This window comes from Schistocerca americana, chromosome X (assembly GCF_021461395.2).
Source record: "Schistocerca americana isolate TAMUIC-IGC-003095 chromosome X, iqSchAmer2.1, whole genome shotgun sequence".
Taxonomy (NCBI): Eukaryota; Metazoa; Arthropoda; class Insecta; order Orthoptera; family Acrididae; genus Schistocerca; species Schistocerca americana.
In genome coordinates, this window is record NC_060130.1 from 761,666,092 (window position 1) to 761,683,839 (window position 17,748).

Genomic DNA, 17,748 nt, shown 5'->3' on the forward strand with positions numbered 1-17,748 from the left:
CACATGGAACTAAAGTTCATTTACTTTCTATGACGTAATAATCCTGTCTGTAACTGTGAACAACATTCTCGGCCTTCCTTTATGAATTATATGGAAAACCGATCCATCCCTCCAGGTTCAACCCACCCAGTCGACCCCAGTAATGCAACCAATGGCTCACAATGAAGTTTTATAAATTCCAGGAAAAACTGTAGGGCTTTGTAACTGTCGCTTTCGTTCCCATTAGTTGTACTGTACCATTCACAACACCCCATCTTACTCACTAAAACATTAAAACATCACTGACTACCAGCTGACTTTGAAGACAAATTCAACGTGTCACCTCCCTCTTACGGCGAAACACACTATGTAACTAGCCAGCAAAAATTTTACAGTAAATAAAAATACAATAACTTCTATCGAACCGAACATGGGAATTGTACCTTTCCAACATCCTCAATAAAAAAAGAAAGGAAGGTTAAGGTTTAATGTCACTATGAAGATAGGATCATTAGAGACGAAGTATAAGCTATTTAGGGAAACGACAGCAATCCCAAATCAGGGTGGTTGGACGGGAATTTGACCCGAAGATCTCGCAAATGCGATTCCAGTGTCTTACCACTGAGCTATCTTGCTCGGTTTCTGTGTATCACCAATAATCTCTTCTAACGAAACTTTATCCTCACATTGTTTTGTGTTTCCTCCTAGCAGGCTACGCATTCTGTCTTGTTACCTGCTTTACACGATTCCTCAATCGGCTTATCAAATTCCTCTCAGTTCCATCCCCCCCCCCCCCCCCCCCTCCACTCCTATCTCAACACTTACGTATCCCTTACACATACACTATCTGAGCAGAAGTATCCGAACACTCCTATGTAATGCGAAATTAACCAATAGGTTTCACGAGAGGCGGATTCGCCAGTATAAAGGAAGGGGGGGGTATTGTGCTTTGAGTAGAGGAACACTAGCAGCAGAACGGGTCTATCAGTGACTTCAGACTAGAATTAGTCGTTGTACGTCACCTGATTAACAGATCCTTCAGGGGTATTTCAACTTTGTATAGCTGCCCAAGTCGACTGTGGATGATGTGGTTGTGAGGTGGATACATAAAGAAATAACGTCAGCTATAGCAAGACAAGGCACATCTCAACTGACGGACACCAACGGTAGAGCATTGTGGAGGGTGATTGTACAAAATTACATAAAATCTCCGGAAAGAATCACTTCCAAAGCGGTACCAGCAATCCAGCTAGCACAATGACTACGCGTAAGCATTTAAAAAGAAAGGGATACAATGATCGAGAAGATCGTTATAAGCCAATCACTGTTAGCGACGCTTGATATGGCGTTAAGAGCGATGCCACTGGAAAATGGATGACTCTAAAGCAGTGATTGGCTTCCGTGAACGCCTGGAGTACGTTACCGACCATCACGTGTACTGTTAACAGTGAAATCGATATTTCACTGTTGACAGTACACGTGATGGTCGGTGTTTTTCGTGGCTATGGTGTTGTAACCTTACTGCACTTAAGTAACTGTTAAATGCTGAAGGATATGAACACATTTTACAACGTTGTGTGCTACATACAGTAGTGAAACAGTTAGGAGACGATGATTGTATCAGCATGATAACGCATCCTGTCATATAGCAGCATCTGTGAGTTAATGGTTTGTGGACAGTAACACTCCTCAGATTGACTTACCTGCCCAGATCCCGGCCTGAACCGAATGGAAAACCTTTGTGATGAGTCGACTCCACACCCCAGGATCCAAAATCACTACCTTCTGTATCACGATACCTTCCATTAGGAATGTGGAACGCCCGCAGCTCGTGGTCGTGCGGTAGCGTTCTCGCTTCCTACGCCCGGGTTCCCGGGTTCGATTCCCGGCGGGGTCAGGGATTTTCTCCGCCTCGTGATGACTGGGGGTTGTGTGATGTCCTTAGGTTAGTTAGGTTTAAGTAGTTCTAAGTTCTAGGGGACTGATGACCATAGATGTTAAGTCCTATAGTGCTCAGAGCCATTTGAACCATTTTTTGAAATTGGAACGTACTCAACAACTGTGATATGACTTCCAAAATGATGGAGCATAGCAGTCAGTCGTCCCTTCCTTTCAGGCTTTATTAAAGCAAATCGAGATTTCGGCTAGTGCCTGGCCTTTATCAGTGCACTATTTCATGGTTTCAATACATGTCCTAGTACAGTCCTATACAATAGTCTTGAATGAACTGTGACAGAAGCCCGAACAACAGGGCACTAACGTACTAGGACATGTATTAAAACCATCAAATAGTGCATTGATAATGATTAGGCACTAGCCGAAATCTAGAATTGCTTTAAGGAAGACTGCTGTGCTCCATCATTTTGACTGCCTTCTGCCGGCCGCTGTGGACGAGCGGTTGTAGGCGCTTCAGTCCGGAACCGCGCTGCTGCTACGGTCGCAGGTTTGAATCCTGCCTCGGGAATGGATGTGTGTGATGTCCTTAGGTTAGTTAGGTTTAAGTAGTTCTAAGTTCTAGGGGACTGATGACCTCAGATGTTAAGTCCCATAGCGCTCAGAGCCATTTGAACCATTTGAAATTAGTTTCTATGTTGAGGTGATGTACTTGCATTCTGCAACTGTCTGACCACAGGGCACTAGTAAAAATATAACAAAAATAATGTTGGTAATATGATGAATAAATAATAATAATAATTTATTGAGATAATAAGTGCTCAAATAAATACTCAACTTCCGTTTGATGAGAAGGCGTGATACTGTAGTAAGTGTTGTGAACACTAATCTGTGAATGACTGCCAGCTAATCTAATTGTAGTTCAGTCTGGGCTGCTGTCGATGACAGAATAAAAGTTCAGGCTCAGCTATGGCTGTCCAATGACTGTGGATGGTAACTTGTTTACTGCTTGTCAACTGGTCTGCGACTCTAACAGTGGAGATGAGCAAACTCTTAAATCTGCAGCCGGCAGATGGATGTTCATCTGCAATCTAAGTTGTAGGTGAAGGGAGTAGACCCTGGTATCAGCGCCTTATGTGACGTGTGACATTACTGTCACATATAGCTATGTGATATCAATTCGCTCCTTGGCCACTGTTTTGCAGTTGCATTTGTGGACACAGAAAAAGTGTTCTCAGAGAGGTAGCTTCGCACCCTCCTAGCGGTGCAGGTGGACCTCGGCACAGTCTCGTGTCTCCTTTTACAGCAGAGGTCAGTCTGTGAATCTCATTAGATCAGTTACACCTCCCTAGGTTGTCGAGAAACTTTCGCGGAAGCCAGGCTGTGGCTCGCTCCACTGCCGTTGTGTGAACACAGCCAGCGCCAGTCTACGGGCTGGGCACTGAACGCACCCGCCTTACCACCCCTTGGCGATAATGAACACGACATTTCTGCTTTTCTACTCTACTTCAACGGCCCATACATCACGGTGACGCATGTTAGTGTGAGAGCTTCGGTTACTTTTCGCTCCAAATTGGTTTATCCAATGAGATTGTGTCAACCCACTGAGTGCGTGGCGTGCACGGATCAACCAGTCAAAGTAACACTGCTTCAGTCCCGTCCCAAGCTCTTGATGGTGCTATGTGGGTCTTCTACGCAAGAAGTAGGAAGTTTGCTGTTCTTTTCCCCAATTTTCGTAAATTTTGTTACAATTTTCGTCCATCACATTTGCAGTATCGTGAAGTCATCACCTCCACGCTAAGTTTTTGAAAAGCTGGAAGTCGGGCAGGAGGGTGGAATTTTTTGGGCATTCAGGGGCAAACAGCAAAGGAGATAAGAGATTCGGGGACGAATGGCGGAGGAGTCGAGAGATTCGACAATGGAGCATCAGAGGAGATTGGGGGGGGGGGGGGGGGGGCTGCTTGGCGTACTTTGCTGATCTTGAGGAGATGTAAGTTTTCGCTAGCCACTGTAGTGCGATATATAATCTGTTTATATTATGTTTCCGGTACGCAACTTGTGTTAACGATTTGATTCGAATTTGTACTATGTTTTGATAATCCCGTATCCGTGAGCCGCACAAGTGGGATACTTTGATGCTCCATTCTCCAGGCAGTCTTCGTTTCATTTAGTGTCTCTCACAGTTTCAGCGTCACTTTTTTGTCAACCTAATGCGTAATTCGCTTAATCTTGTTTCTTTTGTAGCTTTTGACTAACTTTTGTGGAACTTACGAGTAAATAAAATTCTATTAAAAGCAAGCTTGACTTCCATTTCAAGGCCCTAAAATTGTTCTACAACTTTCCTGGTTAGACAATATATATATATATATATATATATATATATTCCATGGGCAGCAGGTCAGGTGCTGAAGTGTTGACGCATGGACGCAACATGTTAGTCTAAATACTGACAGAGGTAGTCCATTTAGTAGTGCAGTTATGACTGTGCAGAAAACATCGGATAGTAAATTATGTGACGTGGTGGTGGGAAGATTGTTTGAGGCAGAGAAAAAACAACCAACACACTGATGTGTGTACGTCTTAAGGTACCACATATGCAAATATCTGCACTTATGGTCGTTACACCCTGTATATAACCGGGTATACTACAAAGTTGTGCTTTTCTGTGTTGGCACTGTTCTTGCGTACAGTGGCCAAGTACAAGGATAATTTATCTGCTATTTTAGGAAGCAACGAGCATTGCACATGCTTGGCTTAAGTGGCACGGCGTTGCTCAATAGCACTTATAAGACCTAGAAACGTTCAGGCGTCAGACCAAACCACTGGCTGGTAGGGCGAACTATGTGAATGTCGTGTGGTGGGAGCACAATGTGGTTCCCGATACGTGGACCATTATGTGGTGACTGATAAATGATCATAACTACGTAGCACAATGCTGGAGACCACGTGGCATCTGGCACCCTCAGTGTGTATGACTGTCCACCGTATCTGAGGGTGGACACATCACTTTCCATGCTGGAAAATTTTCTTACGGTAAAGTGACAATGCTCAACGTTCGGAGCATCAAATGACCCTACGGACATGCCGACAGACTGAAAAGTGTCCACAAGCCGCGTTGTCCTGGCCACGAGTAGACACAGTGTGTTCTATTAAATTGCACTGAGAATGTAGCCGTTGATGTAAGTAGTATTTCTTATGGTTAAGTAGAGTCTTGAGAAACAGATTTAGATGAAAAATACTATCTATGAAAGACATGAGGGTGTTACAAAATTTTCTTAATGCAGTTTATTAGCTGTGCTTTTGACGACCAGATCTTTGGGAGCGTATACTCAAATTTATACCCATGATATAATGGCGATGACATCCATGGGTCTGTAGAATACCAATAATAAGGAAGCACTTTACAAAATTTTTCATCCTTTATGGTGGAAATCGCCGGACCAGCAAATCCCTACGACACTATACAAACTCCACCCTACCGCCCATCCCTTCCGTCACCATCATCACCAGAGAAGAAAACAGCCAGTAGGCACAGTGTGTCACCGAGCGAGGTGGCATAGTGGCTAGCACACTGGACTCGCATTCGACAGGACGACGTTTCAAACCCGCGACCGGTCATCCTGATCTAGGTTTTCCGTGATTTCCCTAAATCGCTTCAGGCATATGCCAGGATGGTTCCTTTGAAAGGGCACGGCCGATTTCCTTTCCTAATCCGGTGGGAGCGATAACCTCGCTGTTTCGTCCCCTCCCCCAGGTCAACCAATCAACCAACCACAGTGTGTCGTTTGAATTCGCAACTTCCTAAACACATCTGGATCCCCCTCAAGTAAAGATAAAAGGAAAGGAAAGTTAGAGTTTAACGTCCCATCGTCAGCGCAGTAGTTAGACACGAACCACAAGCTCGGATTACAAAGCATGTGTAAATAAATAACACGTGCCCTTTTTAGGGGAACTATCCCGGCATTCACCTGGAACGATTTAGGTAAACCATGGGAAACTTGACTGTAGGTGGCCGGACGGGGATGTGAACTGAGTGCACTGCGCCACCTCGCTCGGTCGAGAGAGTGATGCCCACTGCGGCGCGAAAACATGTACGAAGTACTGCCTAGAATTCGCCATGAGAATGTGGGAGAAAATAATCTGCATGCGATTTTTCTATGTGATGTCCTTGAAGTGACTTTTGGCAGTGGCTGTGCATGAAGATGACACAAAATTGTACAACTCCGAAGCTGTGCCACCGATGCGCGCCACAGAAGATACCCTGAATTACGTCAAGATGCCTTAAGCAGTAGAAATATCACACTTATGCAGTTGAAACAACATCGCGAGTTATCGCTTTGCTGATCTCTCAGACTGGACTACACTGGTATCTAGAAAAACATTCTTTCGATCGTTGTCTCATCGAAATGGAGATCATTAACCTAGCATAATTAGAAAGAGGTAGATAGAAAGGCAGATACAGGGAAAAAGCACTACATTCTAAATTCTGTTTAACTGTTTGCGTCACTGTGGGGTGTAGGAATTATTGCATTGTATGTTACAGCAGCTGTTCTATCTACGAGGGTTGTCGAGAAAGTAAGTTTCGATCGGTCGCTAAATGGAAACTGCAGTGAAAATCAGAAACATTTTATTTGCAAGAGTTAGTTACTCTTTCCAGATACTTCTCTACATAGTCGCCCCTCGAACTTAGACATTTGTAGGAGCGTTATACCAAATTTCCAACACCATCGTCATAGAAGGCAGCCGCCTGTGTTTTCCGATAATTCTCTACGCTGGTCTATAGCGCGTTGCCTGCGCCCAAGTGTTGTCTTCGTATTCTGCGTTTCATGTGAACAGAGATGATACCCAGGAGGATCCAATTAAGGCTTTGTTGTGGGTGATCGAACACTTCCCATCGAAAAGACTGCAAGAGCGTCTTCACTGCCCCTGCAGAGCGCAGTTGAGAATTTCCGTGAAGAAGGAAGTGCGTGGCAGTTATGTTAGGTGGGCTGCATTCATTAAGGCGAAGCCTCTCAGTGGCCCCTCCTACTTCGTGCGAGACGTCGTTGTTCTAGACACCTTTACTCGCTCCCAATGCGCTCACAACAGAAAAGAGCGTCTTGATGCGATCGACGGTTATACTAGAGACACTACCCAACACATCTGTGCAAAGCTTCATCGGGTTTTCACTGTAGCGTCCATTTCGCGACCGACTGGAACTGACTTTCTGGCATCCAACATATATTTATGTGAATTCTAATATTATTGTGTCCTGGCGCAACAGATTTGGTTTCCATTAGCAATTTTTTGACTGTCTGTTCAATTACAGTCTCAGAACGAATTTATCAGCTATGTTTTCATACACTTAGGTGGCATAAATTATAAAAAACATGAAATCTATTTGCAGTTGTGAATTCGAACAACTATCAGCTGTTTAAGGGAATGATGACATTAAAAATTGGTGACGGACCGGGATTCTAACCCGAATATGCCCCTTTACACAAGTGGTAACCTTAACCGCTTTGGCTATTCGTGCACAACTCACTGCCAGATCCAAGCCTCCTTATGTCGTCGTTCCTGCGTCGGCACCTGTACTCGTACACGCATTATGTAATTCCCGTTCAGGGCAGGACTTTTAATTGAAACTCACTACCTGGTATCGGTGGATGAATCCGATATGTCAGGGAAGAAAGATGTTGTTAAGAAGAAAGATGCCGTGTTCCTTCGTACGTGTATGCATGCATTATACACTACTGGCCATTAAAATTGCTACACCATGAAGATGACGTGCTGCAGACGCGAAATTTAACCGACAGGAAGAAGATGCTGTGGTATGCAAATGATAGCTTTTCAGAGCATTCACACAAGGTTAGCGCCGGTGGCGACACCTACTACGTGCTGACACGAGGAAAGTTTCCAACCGATTTCTCATACGCAAACAACAGTTGACCGGCGTTGCCTGGTGAAACGCTGTTGTGATGCCTCGTGTAAGGAGGAGAAATGCGTACCGTCACGTTTCCGACATTGATAAAGGTCGGATTGTAGCGTATCGCGATTGCGGTTTATCGTATCGCGACATTGCTACTCGCGTTGGTCGAGACCCAGTGACTGTTAGCAGAATATGGAATTGGTGGGTTCAGGACGGTAATACGGAACGCCGTACTGGATCCCAACGGCCTCGTATCACTAGCAGTCGAGATGACAGGCATCTTATCCGCATGGCTGTGACGAATATTGCAGCCACGTCTCGATCCATGAGTCAACAGATGGGGACGTTTGCAAGACAACAACCATCTGCACGAACAGTTAGACGACGTTTGCAGCAGCATGGACTATCAGCTCTGTGGCCATGGCTACGGTTACCCTTGACGCTGCATCACAGACAGGAGCGCCTGCGATGGTGTACGCAGCGACGAACCTGGGTGCACGAATGACAAAACGTCATTTTTTCGGATGAATCCAGGTTCTGCCAGGTTCTGTTTACAGCATCATGATGGTCGCATCCGTGTTTGGCGACATCGCGGTGAACGCACATTGGAAGCGTGTATTCGTCATCGCCATACTAGCGTATCACACGGCGTGATGGTATGGGGTGCCATTGGTTACACGTCTCGGTCACCTCTTGCTCGCATTGACGGCACTTTGAACAGTGGACGTTACATTTCAGATGTGTTACGACCCATGGCTCTACCCTTCATTTGACCCCTGCGAAACCCTACATTTCAGCAGAATAATGCACGACCGCATGTTGCAGGTCCTGTACGGGCCTTTCTGGATACGGAAAGTGTTCGACTGCTGCCCTGGCCAGCACATTCTCCAGAATCTCTCAGCAATTGCAAACGTCTGGTCAATGGTGGCGGAGGAAGTGGCTCGTCACAATACGCCAGTCACTACTCTTGATGAACTGTGGTATCGTGTTGAAGCTGCATGGGCAGCTGTACCTGTACACGCCATCCAAGCTCTGTTTAACTCAATGCCCAGGCGTATCAAGGCCGTTATTACGGCCAGAGGTGGTTGTTATGGGTACTGATTTCTCAGGATCTATGCACCCAAATTGCGTGAAAATGTAATCACATGTCAGTTCTAGTATAATATATTTCTCCAATGAATACCCGTTTATCATCTGCATTTCTTCTTGGTGTAGCAATTTTAATGGTCAGTAGTGTATTTGTTTGCGACTCGGATAAATAATAACTAGAGCTCTTTGCGAAATTGTATCCGTAGCGTCTGAAGCGTGCTTCTTATCGACATGGTTGCCGGAGGGAAAGAGGCACGCCGAACAGCTGTGTGGACTGCGGTGCTCGCCACGGCGGATTTCCTTGTCGCCAGGCTTGGCGGTCGTGTCCTTTTAAAAGTGGTCTGCTGTTCCGCGTTGGCCTTCCGGAAACACTTAACTGTTCTCAGGAAAGAATGCGTCTCTCCCACGGACCAAGAAACAGCTCTCTGACAATGGGGACATTTGGGATCGTCACACCTTTAAGTTTCTGACGTCAGCACATTACAGATTCAGGAAGTATGAGATACTTTGGCTCAGAAATTTATCAGCAGAGGAATCATTGGGCGAACGAGAAATTACTCTGAAAACTTTTAAATCCTATAAAGTCTGTGTCTTACGTAAAGTACAAACAAAATTAAAAACAGAGAAGTTATGTAATTGCTCACGTACTAGTATTCACTAAAATACTTGTATAATACTTTACTTTTGTTTTGAAGTTGCCTGATAACAAATTATTGCATTAAAGCAAAGGTGATGTAATCGAGTATTAGTAAAAGTTGGCAATGGCGTTTTGTGACTGAACATTATCAGCTTAACAAGAACATTTATGAAACATTTATGGCCGGCCGGGGTGGACGAGCGGTTCTAGGCGCTACAGTCTGGAACCGTGCGACCGCTACGGTCGCAGGTTCGAATCCTGCCTCGGGCATGGGTGTGTGTGATGTCCTTAGGTTAGTTAGGTTTAAGTAGTTCTGAGTTCTAGGGGACTGATGACCTCAGAAGTTAAGTCCCATAGTACTCAGAGCCATTTGAACCATTTTGAAACATTTATGAAAGGTTGGTAATTATAGATGGTGTAAAGTTTATACACTAACATAAATGCAATAAATTAATAATAAAATAAATATTTCATCAACTTAGAAATATTTACTCATTTCTGGTGTGCAAGAATTCTTCTCGTGGAGCTATACCGCTTTTAGCACTTCCGCAAGTGTTAGGTGTTTTTACATACTATTTTGTCGCGGACGCCAAGTCTTAGCCTAAGACATGGAAAAATTCGTGTTCTCTTCTGTTCAGTAAATACGTACGAGGGCTTGGTTAATAGTAATGCCTCCGAATTTTTCATTTTGTTTTCAATATTTGTTGACGCACTACATGTGGTGCATATTACTCGATCGACTTTTCTCCTTCGCTGACGCACGTTGCAAATCTGCCGCTACAGGGCTCCGAATTGTAGCGTGTAACATGACGATGTGTAACGTATATTTTTCGGTGCGTGAGAAACAGCGTGCTGTAATCGAGTTTCGAATTCCAAGAGCTCGTCCACATTTGGGGAACCGGAACCCTCTGCTTCAGTATGACAATGCCAGACCACACACGAGCGCTGCATCTGCAACAATCCGACGTTTTGGGTTCAATGTCATCGATCATGCTCCATACTTGACGCCACCCGATTTTTATCTTCCAAAACTTAAAGATCACTTTTGAGGACTTCGTTTAATAGCGAAGAAATGGTGCAAGCAAAGGTGAGGTTGTGGCTCCTTCAACAAAGTCAAACATTCTACAGTGCAGGTATCAACAAAATGACCTCTCGTTGGGAGAAATGTGTTCGTCACCAGGGTGACTACGTTAAGAAATAAATATGTAAACATGAAGAATAAAGATGTGGAAGGTTAATAAAGTTTATTTTATTTAAAAAGCATTAAGAGCTTTCACATACAATGTTCTGATGTATTATTTTTCAGCATGCCCTTGTATATTTTGTATATACTTTCCTATGCGAACAGTTTGGGTTTTGTGTTTCTGAGACGCGATCGGAGAAATTGCCCGATATTGGCTTAACAGGTTTGGAATACGCAGTAAATTCGTACCAAATAGGAAGACCGGTGTACCTACAGTTGTTGATCAGTTGCGCGTAGCTGATTTGTATTCCTGTGCCGCAAGCTATTCCTCCGCTCGTTGCCCTTTAATCAAGTCAGTCTTATCTCGTGAATCAGCACTGGAGACAAAGTGAGAATCCGCATTCCTGTCTTGGGCAACATCTTAGCAGATGTGGTTTACCGTTTCTTTCCTTCAACCCGGTAGGATGTGTTAAGTTTCGATTAATGTCATATGCGGGAATACGGTGAATGTTTATGCAGAGCAGCCTAGTACTGTGTTCATATTGTACGTAATGAATGTAGTGGGAGAGGATGCAACCCCGTGTCGGCAAGTATTCATCTCCTCTGCAACAGGACAGCATTGACGGGGGCCTTGTTAATGTGCCATCCGACGGGTTGATCATCATCTAAACAGTGGCGTACGCGTTTATGTCATGTAATAGTTCGGATCGGTTTGGAATTGAACCGAGAACGTCAGCATGTTGTCTGTTGATCAGGACACGTACGCATCCACCTGTCTTCCCTTTGTCAGTCAAACAGAGGCAGTACAAATTGCTTCCACCACCGAGATTCGAAGAAGAAAGGGAGGAGAGAGGAAAGTCTCTTGGACGACGAGATCATTGGAGATGGAGCACTACCTCGAAATGTGAAGGGAACTCCTAGGAAATCGTCCATGTCATTTTCAAATGAACTGTCGCAGCATGCGCTTGAAGGGATTTAAGGAAACATTGGTAAATCTGCAATGACGTGGCCGGGCCAGCATTTAAAACTGGCTCCTTCCAATTATGGGCTCTGTGTAACAGACATTGCGTCACCTCAGTCTGGCTGTGAATTCGAACTGACTACCTAAGGTCAGAGAATCATAGCGCTGACGTGAGATAGTGTCAGCGAATAAGGAGGCGGATCTCACACTATAATAATAGGTTACAATGCGATCTTTGATAAATTGTTAGACGGGTCGAGGCTGCAGCACACCAGTCACACTTTTTACGCTTTGTGCTGTACTTCTAATACCCCGCCAGTCTTCCTTTTCTGACTAACGATTTGCTAAAATTTAGTCTAAGTAACATATCATCCATAAAATTATCGCATATATTGTAAGCGTTCAGAAGAAATTGGTAACCGATACCTAATGTTAGAGCGCAGCGGCTTCGAGCACCTGCTCTTCATGTAGTCTGTGTAAATAAATTGTTTGATGAAGTGTATTATAACCGTAGCCGGTCACCGCCAGTAGAAAAAAAAATTACGGCTTAGACTAATAATTTTTATTCTTAATTAAGATCTACACTACAATGTTCGCTAAAGACAGTGTTGTAAGGCAATGGAAGGAATCTATTTCAGAAGTTGTGGAGGAAATTAGCTCTCCGTGAAATCTTGTGTAGGTCTGTAGCTTAAATCATAATTTAGGACTCAAGGTTGGCAATTAAATGAATAAGCTCCACAAATTGTGAGATACAGCAAATTTTGTAGTTCCAGGAATGAATATAATAGATGTCATAATACACTTTGCATATCATTTGGTTACACGATGTTATGATCGTGTTTTATTAAATTATTGTGCCACTGATGGTTCACCTCACTTAGCTATTATTTCACGTAGTATTCTTGTAAGGCAGCCTTTTTTCTGCTTCATTTTCTTTAATTTTTTTACTCACGGGTAAAGTTACGTCAGTGATATTCCAATATGTGATTCATCCCATGAACACAATGGCAACTCTTTCTTTAAGAAAGTTTCATTTTAGCGCCATAGGAAAAATGGTACTTTATGTACATTCCATTTACCGTAGTATGTTTTGGGTATATTCAACGTCGATTAGAAATGCGCTCTTCATGAAATAGCGGCATGACGCCGCAACTGGTAGGTAGTGCGTTAGTTAAGGCACAATACGAGTATTTACATGGAAAAGGGTTTATATCTCTTCCTTCCATTTTGATTGCCCGAAATCACACCAAACTGCTGTCGGGATGGGCACTTCTGTTAAATTGTTGTTCCTAATACAACTGAGTTTCTATTAATTCTTCGATTACTCCGGGCATCAATTAGGAAATAACTGCTTCAGAATGAATAAATGTTGCCGCAGTGGTCCGTCAGATCCTCATTTCTAATGACAGGTACCTGATTTAGATTTTCAGAAGGTGTGTAGAAAACAGTACGCAGTACTTCGTGAAAACTGGAGCAGTCGAGAAATCTGAAATCGACAGTAGACATAAGAACGTATGCCACGCTGGTATTTCTGGAAGATAATACGTATTTAGTGCGTCATCGCTACCGTAATTGAGCACCAACGCTCTCTCAGTCGTGCATATTTTAACGCAAGTAACGACAATTGCCGATTGCTAAATATTTTTATGATATACAATGGTCCGTCAGCGATGCACGGCGTTTCTAAATAAATTCATCCCCACAGAATGCAGCAGGAGTGTTGGGCGAAAGATTTACACGTGTACATTGCGTAATCTTTCGAACTATACCGTCTCGACAGGAATCTCGGGCCCATATTTCGTATGAGAGTATTTAGTTTCGTTATCGATTTAATTTATAATTTCCACAAGTTATTAGTAATGTCTGTGAAATACGGGATCTAGATTTGCCACAACTAATAGCCATTACCTCTGTACAACATTTTCTTAACAGTTTAGCGTAGTACATTTATTTGTAATTATGTCATTTTAGGAACTGGTATTGACCATTGCAATTTACACATAAGAATGCATAAAAATATTACAGATATAGTTATTCTACATTTGCAGTGCAATATTATTCTAGAATGAGATTTTCACTCTGCAGCGGAGTGTGCGCTGATATGAAACTTCATGGCAGATTAAAACTGTGCGCCCGACCGAGACTCGAACTCTGGACCTTTGCCTTTCGCGGGCAAGTGCTCTACCATCTGAGCTACCGAAGCACGACTCACGCCCGGTCCTCACAGCTTTACTTCTGCCAGTATCTCGTCTCCTACCTTCCAAACTTTACAGAAGCTCTCCTGCGAACCCGAGTTCGAGTCTCGGTCGGGCACACAGTTTTAATCTGCCAGGAAGTTTAATATTATTCTACTTTGGGATTAAAAGAGACTACTCACCGAAAAACAGAAGTGGTGAGTTGTCGATATGCACACACAAAAGAATGAAAACTGGCGAGCTTTCAGAGTTATCCTTTGACGAGCTAGAGTGACACACACACACACACACACACACACACACACACACACACACACACACTGCTAGTCTAGACGGCACCATGCCTCGGTTCCTGTGGATGCAACGATGCATCTGCTTGCTAACGTCACAGAGGAGAAGCCCTTGAAGCTATCCAGGCGGGTTCTGGCCCTAACGACCTCCCACTGGAATTTTATCGGACGTTTCGTCCCCTTCTGGCGCCAATTTGGACGGAAATTTTTCAGGACCTTATGTCACCTCTCGTGTCGATCTTAGGCGGTTTCCTCGATGGTTTCCTCATTTCCATCCACAAGTCTTGGGGTACCTCATGGTTATGCGATTACTGCACAATGGCACGTTGCTCAAAAGCGACACGAAGATCTTCACCCGGCTGTTGGCTGCATGGCTTAAACTTACAGCTCGGTACGTGGTTTCCCCCGATCAAACTTCTTTGGGAGGTGCCAATAACGTCCGCACTGCCCTCTGTCGCTATCAGGACATAATCGCTCTCGCTCACGCTCGTCGTATGCCTAGACTTTTGGCACCTCTTGACTTCAGCCATGCGTTCGATCGGATCACGACTACCTGGAAGGGGTGCTTTGCAATATGGGATACCCTGATACTACCGTCGACATCGTAAAGCGTCTCCTTAGTGGAGCTACGTCTTGTGTACTCTACACTCCTTCCATCTCGATCCGCTGATCAGTGCGTCAAGGTTGCCCAGCCTCTGCACTCTTGTATGCTTTTGCCATGGAACCATTGCTCTGAAGCCTCCGTCAACGCCTCTCTGGGATGTCTCTCGGTGACCATGTATTCAGCTGCGCTGCTTATCCAGACTATCTCGTCATTGTACTTCGTGGCTGTTCTGAGGTCAGGGAGTCACTGCCAGGGGTTACCAGCTACTGCGAAGCTTCTGCCAGCTGCCATAACTTTCGCAAATCGAGCGCCATGGCCTACGGACAGTGCTGCTCCTTTGCTTGTAGCTGATACTATATGACGCTTAGGACTGTTTCGCAAGTGATCTGCGGCGCACTATTGCCCTCAACTGCCGGCATCTACTTTCCCAACTATGGGCTAGGCTCTTAGATCACCATTTACGAGCACTCGATCCCTTACAATGGACACAATATGTAAATGTATATTTGGCGTCACGTATCCCCCATGTGGCACAGACGCTTCCTCTTCCGCCATACATGGCCCACCACGTGCTAGCAGCAATGGGTTCATTTGTTTGCCATGGCCTGCTGTTGAAGATAAGGTACGAGACCCTCAACCTCCCGCGGTTCAGGGGCGGATTAGGTCTATATTATGTGCCTGACAGAGCGGTAGCCCCTTCCATTGGCTCTCACGTGACGTTGTGGCACCGTTGTCCTACATGCCTTACCAGACTACTACTGGAGGCCCTTGCACCACACACTCTCTCACCATCTATCCAGCTTTCGGACATCACACCGCCCTTCTTTCGCTTCCGCCACTTCTTCCTCGACCTGAGCTACTTCCGTATTGCGATAATGCCAGTGCACTTGACATCCACGAAGGCGATCTGTGACTTTCTTCAACAGCAGAGGTCATCGAATTTGGTTGAAGGGAAGTGTCCCCACGGTGACTGGTGTGCCGTTTGGCGGTCGGTGTGCGCTGCTTATCTTGGCACTGACGTTCAGTCTGCATGGTACTTTACTGTCAATGGGAAGCAAGTATGATGGTCACTCCTTCACAGGATTCACCTCGCAGACACCCCTTTGTGTGTCGCCTATGATGTTTTGGACACAGACGAGAATCGCCTGGATTGAAGATCGGCAAGAGGTGTCTGGTTTTTGGTGTGACAGATATTGTTCCTATTTACCCATATGACTCCTCATCAGATACCTTCGTCCGCAGCTCGTGGTCGTGCGGTAGCGTTCTCGCTTCCCGCGCCCTGGTTCCCGGGTTCGATTCCCGTCGGGGTCAGGGATTTTCTCTGCCTCGTGATGACTGGGTGTTGTGTGATGTCCTTAGGTTCGTTAGGTTTAAGTACGTCTAAGTTCTAGGGGACTGATGACCATAGTACTCAGAGCCATTTGAACCATTCAGATACCTTCTCAACTGCTCCTCTTTCCAGATGCGATATACTTCCCACAAGCGACGATGAAATCAGTGAAATGGATTTGCAGACACGCAGCTCACTACTTGTTTGCTGATGGCGAGAAAAGTATCCTTGATTTTTGGCAGTTCCTTAATAAACGCCATTGTGCACTTGTCTGCAATCCAAAAACGGATCATTTTCTCCAATTTCCTTTGCAGTGTCAACCTTAACCCACTCCAGAGCTGGGTGCTTCTGTCATGAGGAGTTGATCCTCGCCTCTTTCACACTTAGAACGGAAATATTCTCTGGTCATCGGACTGCTCTTCCCGGAAAATCTGTATTTATTTATTTACACGTCAAGTTCCGTAAGACCAAATTGAGGAGCAAATCTCCAAGGTCATGGAACGAGTCAGTACATGAACTTACAACATAAAAGTAATAACAGATAAAAATAAATGTTCATGAAACTAAAAAAAAGTCAGTCCATAAGTTTAAGTAAACGCTATCAGCAATACAATAAGAATCAGCTTAATTTTTCAAGGAACTCCTCGACAGAATAGAAGGAGTGACCCATGAGGAAACTCTTCAGTTTCGATTTGAAAGCGCCTGGATTACTGCTATGATTTTTTAATTCGAGTGGCAGCTTATTGAAAATGGATGCAGCAGTATACTGCACACCTTTTTGTACAAGAGTTAAGGAAGTCCGATCCAAATGTAGGTTTGATTTCTGCCGAGTATTAATCGAGTGAAAGCTGTTTATTCTTGCAAATAAACTAATATTGGTAACAAGAAACGACAATAAGGAATGTACATATTGAGAGGCCAATGTCAAAATACCCAGACTCGTGAACAGAGGTCGACAAGAGGTTCGTGGACTCATACCACTTATTGCCCGAACCGTCCGTTTCTGAGCCAAAAATATCGTTTTGGAATGGGAAGAGTTACCCCAAAACATAATACCATACGACATAAGTGAATGAAAATAAGCAAAGTAGACTAATTTACGTGTCGAAGTATCACTCACTTTTGATACCGTTCGAATAGTGAAAATGGCAGTATTAAGTCTTTGAGTGAGATTAAAACGTCAGGTTTTGTTGAATTGTGTGCTAGAAACTGTAAAAACTGAGTTTTACTGCGATTTAACGTTAGCTTATTTTCTACAAGCCATGAACTGAGGTCATGTACTGCACTACTTGAAACCAAATCAACGTTGCACACAACATCCTTTACTACCAAGCTAGTGTCATCAGCAAACAAAAATATTTTAGAGTTACCCATAATACTAGAGGGCATATCATTTAAATAAATAAGGAACAGGAGCGGCCCCAACACTGATCCCTGGGGCACCCCCCACTTGACAGTACCCCACTCAGATCCCACATCACAGCCGTTATCAACATTGTGAATAATGACCTTTTGCTGCCTCTTACTAAAGCAAGACGTGAACCAATTGTGAGCTACTCCCCTTATTCCGTAATGGTCCAACTTCTGGAGCAATATTGTGAGATCAACACAGTCAAATGCCTTTGTTAAATCAAAAAATACGCCAAGCGTTCGAAACTTCATGTTTAGCCCATCCAGTA

The 17,748-nt window shown here is 44.3% G+C and overlaps 1 protein-coding gene across 2 annotated transcripts in view; it reads left to right on the forward strand.

The window, feature by feature from the left end:
* LOC124555578 (serine proteinase stubble) overlaps nucleotides 1-17,748 on the forward strand; it is a 232,008-nt gene that overhangs the window by 20,062 nt on the left and 194,198 nt on the right. The gene's annotated exons all lie outside the window — the stretch shown is intronic.